The sequence below is a fragment of the Vicia villosa genome, linkage group LG3, assembly GCF_029867415.1.
Source record: "Vicia villosa cultivar HV-30 ecotype Madison, WI linkage group LG3, Vvil1.0, whole genome shotgun sequence".
Taxonomy (NCBI): domain Eukaryota; kingdom Viridiplantae; phylum Streptophyta; class Magnoliopsida; order Fabales; family Fabaceae; genus Vicia; species Vicia villosa.
This window is the reverse complement of record NC_081182.1, coordinates 190,050,282-190,055,495: the sequence shown is the minus strand read 5'-3', so window position 1 is coordinate 190,055,495 and position 5,214 is coordinate 190,050,282.

The following is a 5,214-nucleotide window of genomic DNA, read 5'->3' as shown; positions in this document are numbered from 1 at the left end:
ATAGTGTGAGTTGATTATCTTTTGTGTTTTCATTCTTATTTTCATCTTATCTTTCTTTGATCAATGAAAGTCTTAACATCTTGAGAATTCTATGGATTCTTGATGAAGACTAGATCAATTTGTTCTCATTCTTATGATTATCTTTTGTGAATTTATTTCTTCTTCCTCCACTTCATTAATATCATTGGATCTAGGATGTTGATAGGTTTGAAAGAACCAAATCCATAATATTAGATGAATGATATTAATGATAGTGTGAGTTGATTATCTTTATGCATTTTATCTTCTCCTTCTCCTTTATTTTCTTTTGATCGATGAAAGTCTTAATATCATAAGAATTCTATGGATTCTTGATAAAGACTAGATCAATTTGTTTTCATCTTATCTTTTCATCTTACTTTCTTTTGATCGATGAAAGTCTTAATATCTTGAGAATTCTATGGATTCTTGATAAAGGCTAGATCATTTCTTCTTCTCCTTCTTATTTCTTTTGATTGATAATCTTGATACATGGAGAGTTCTCCTACATTTGTCCCGACTCGATAAAAAGATCAAATATGGAAGAGAATTGTATGCGGTTGATTTAAGACATGTGGAGGTTTTATCGTGTAGTCGCTATGATTTTATCAAGCTTCTGATAAACCCCATTGAATTTAAATCCGAGTGCATCATTCACTCACCATAGATCTTCCTACTACTTTGATAACATACTTGACAAGTTTCAAGATGGTTATCTTTAACACTTAACAACTAACTTTAATTTCCGCACCTTTACTATACCGCTCTTTATATTACCGCTCTTTATATTTCTCGCTTTATCGCTTTATTTTATCATTTCATCATATTTACTTTCCGCCATTTTCTCTTTGTCCATTTGGACGTTTATAATTCCGCTATTTTCTCTTTGTCCACTTGGACATATGTTTATGCTTCCGTTATTTTTCTTTTGTCCACTTGGACCATACTCTATTTTTCCGCTAAAACACTAATAAATAACCAAAATCTAAAAAATACATAAGGCTCTCTTTGGACTATCAGTTACTATCCCTAGCGCTTTGGAGTTTTGGACTTATAACTTAGTACCTCTGAATCCATGCTATTACTATCTCTGTGATTGTTCTGTCTGTCTGGCATTGTTCTGTTGTATGTTTATGTGTGCAGGTATTTCCTTGAAAGCCCTTGACGGTTAATTCCAAGGCATTGATATAAGGATTTTTACCCGAAAACAGCCGTTACTCCTGCCCGATTTTCGTCAGAATTTTAATGTGCTTAATGCAAAGTGGTGCTAAGACAATAAGTTCATCTGGATCCCAAGTGTTAATGTGTTGGTATTGATAAATCCAAAGGATGGGAAAACTACCTTGGCTCTTAATGTCGAGTGTTGGCTTCTTATTTGGTTAGATCGTTTCTTTCCTTAGCTTTTATTTATGTATTAGGTTAGCCTCTTCATCTCCTCCCATTCTTAAATTTCAAAATCTTCTCCCTTTTTCAAAACCTTCTTATGTTTGCAACCTTTTCAAAACCTTTTTTAAAAAATACCTTTCGCCCTTAGTGGGCTTTTCTTCAAAAGTTTAGACACCGTTAATTGTCGAAACGAGTGGTTATACCCACGATTTTGAAATTGATTGATAATAACGAGATCTTTTCCGCGTGAGAGAGCTAGTGGCATACTCGTTGATTTTATCCGAGTTGGCGCCCTTCTTTCATTTGCGATGCAAAGAACTTGTTTGTTCTCATGCTCAAGATCAATGGCTGAGTATTTCTCTCTAACGACAACAAAGTGTTTATTCGTTTTAAAAACGTTTTTCCCAAAGGCGGAACTACATTAGCTCTGACTTCTCCATTGCACCGAGGAGGTATGGTAGGCCCCAAAGCTTAACGCTTTGCCGAGCTTATTTTAAAAATAAAACAAACTCTTTTTTTTTAGCACACACACAACACAGATTTTCAAAAAGGTTCCCGTGGAGTACCACGGATATGAGGGGTGCTTTAAACCTTCCCCTCATATAAATCAACACCCGAACCTGAGTTCTCTTTCTTGTTTTAAAAACAAAACTTGGGGTTTTCGTTCTTTTCCCTTTTCCTTTGAAAAAATAAAGCGCGGTGGCGATTTCAAAACGGAATATTGATTCGAGTCAATCCCATGGCTTCGATATCAGATTTTTCCCCGCTACAGAAAAATGGCGACTTCACTGGGGATCCAGTTTTTTAAGTGTGTTAAGCCTATTTTTGGTTATCTGTGGTGTTTTTATTTGTATATATTGTTGTGTGCTTTGTTTGTTTATTTTCCTTTTTTTTCTTTTTGGTGCTCGATGGTTCCTCTGTGATGAGATAAAGTTCTAAACCGGACTTTGGTGAGTAACTTGAGATAGGAGGTGGTAAGACCAATAGTCGCATGTCAGGAGCAATCCTTACCATGAGCGTCATATGGTGGAACCCCAATCAGTGGAGGCCTCATGGAAGGTAGTAGAGGTTGTTACGAACCATCGTGATAACGCTATTTACTTTCAATAGTGAGTGTCCGTAGAAGCTGAATGACCTAGAACCCTTTTAACCAATCTAAGCCTTTTTAGGATGTAGTGCAGAAACAAGATCAAGTACCAATTTGAGCTTGTTGTCATGCGATACTACGCTCAGACGAGGTCTTTTTAGGCATATTATTGGCGCCCATGAGCAATTGTGCGTGCGGTAATATCCGATAGAAGATTGAAAACTCTGGGAACCTTTGTAGAACCCGATTGGCAGGTACAAACTTCCCTAGATCACTCCTTGTGGGGATGGGTAGACCCATGGCTCCATGCTCGTGACGTCGAACCTTTGAACCTGGACTGTGTGATTTTGTGTGATTTGATGTGATCTTGTGTGCTCTTGATTGTGATTGATGCATAAACCATGCATTCATGCATTCATAAAAATGACATTCACAAATGGTTTTTCAAGGAACTTAGAGACATTTTTTGTAAACATAACAGGTACCATGGATCAAAAGAGAAGCATCAAGAAGTACACTTTCAGAAATTCAAGTGCAAAAGAATTGAAAGAGCTTAGCAACTTTGGTTCCTAATCTTGACAACTTCAAAAGCCGTTATGGGAAATTGATTTCTATTTTGAAGACTAAAGTGGAAAAGGGGATTCTTGAGACTCTTGTGCAGTTTTATGACCCGGTTTATCATTGTTTCACCTTTCCTGATTACCAGCTTATGCCCACTTTGGAGGAGTATTCTTATTGGATTGGTTTGCCCGTTACGAATGACATACCGTTTAGTGGTTTGGAGAAAGAGCCTCAGGTTGATGAGATAGCAGAGCTCCTTCATTTAAAAATCTCAGATGTAAAAGCAAATATGACCAAAAAAGGAGGAATTTGGGGGTTGACTTCTAAGTTCTTGATTGGAAAGGCTTCTATGTTGGCTAGTAAAGGAAGTATGATTGCTTTTGAGACATTTCTGGCCTTGCTCATCTATGGTTTGATACTCTTTCCCAACATTGACCATTTTGTCGATGTTAATGCTATTCGGATTTTCATGATTGGGAATCCTGTGCCTACTTTGCTTGGGGATACTTATCATTCCATTCACCATAGGAATGATAAGAAAGGTGGACTTATCAATTGTTGTACTCCGTTGCTTTATAAGTGGTTTATTTCGCACTTGCCTCAAGCTAAGAGTTTCTTGAACAATCCTGATGGTCTCTCATGGTCTCAGAAGATCATGCCTCTTACCAATGGGAATATCCATTGGTACAATCCTGCTTATGACATTGGTGAGATTATTGATAGTTGTGGAGAATTCCCTAATGTACCTCTTCTTGGTATACAAGGAGGGATTACCTATAACCCCATTCTTGCAAGGCGTCAATTTTGCTACCCCATGAAGGAACGGCCTGCTAGCATCCTTGTGTCAGGAATCTTCTATCTTAATCAAGATGGAAATTCGGATATGAGAAATCGGTTTGTGCGTGCTTGGCACCATATTGATAGGAGGAGACATTTGGGAAAGAAACAATGTGTTGCTCTCAAAGACTATACTGATTGGGTTCAAGCTAGAGCTCATACTTTTCAGATGCCTTATTTACTCGAGGAGCCTTCTCTACTCGTTACTCCACCATTGTCTTCCACTACTCCTGTTGAAAGTAGTGAAGAACATCTAGAGCTCGTGGCTAAGTTGAGAGCGGAAAGAGATGCTTTGGAGTCTGAGAACAAAGAGTTGAAGATACACTTGAAAGAAAAAGATGAAATGCTTGATATCCAAGATGGTTGGTTGATGGAAAAGGAAGATCAGATTCGTCATCAGGAAGAGTTGCTTCAACAACATGGTGAAAAGCGAAAGAGACCACAAGAAGATTCAGTTGCATGGAAAGAAGTTGCTGATAAGCTGATGGTCGAGAATGCTCATTTGAAAGCCTTTTATGAAGATGAATTGGAGAAGCTCCGTAGGAAGCTGCAGAGAGGAGTTGGATCTTCATCAGAAGTGTTCCCTTCTAGTTTTTAGTTTTTTTTCCTTTGTTTTGTAATTTTGGATCTTTGAATCCTTTTGTATGCTTTTCCATGACTAATGAAAGAATATTGTTATGTTTTATGATGTTTTTGCTAATGTTTACAATTAATGTCTTAAAAGTTCCTTGAAAACTAATAAAAATCATTTGCATTGCATTTCATGCATCATTCTGCATTTTGGTCTTGCTTCCGAGAGTATTCCCGAGGTCTTATTCAGTGTTCTTCATACAGAATCAAGCTGTCTCATCGGTATAATACTCGAGCTAACTGCAAGAAGAAGATGGAAGGTCTTGAACAAGAGAATCGTGAGCTACGTGAAGAGGTTGTTACTTTGAGATCTGGTGTGGATCGTCTCACTGCTCTGGTTGAGACATTGATGGCTGCTCAGACTCAGAATCAGAATCAGAATCAAGTTCCTTCTCCCAATGCCCAAGCTCAGGGTCAGACCACTGTGATTTCTGAAATTGCTGCTACAACCATTCCTGCTATTCCTGTTGGTGCTACTCAGCAACGTATGCCTAATGGATATCCCTGGGGCATGCCTGAAGGTTATTTGTCTGTTCCTGAGGTGACTCGTCCGTTGACTCCTGTTATGGTCAACACATCTCCTATTGTTCATACTGGTCCTTTTGTCCCAGAGCCCATTTATGATGCTGCTCCAAGTGAAATTCATGACAGAATGGATGGTTTCCAAGATCAGTTTGAAGAACTGCAGAAAGAGA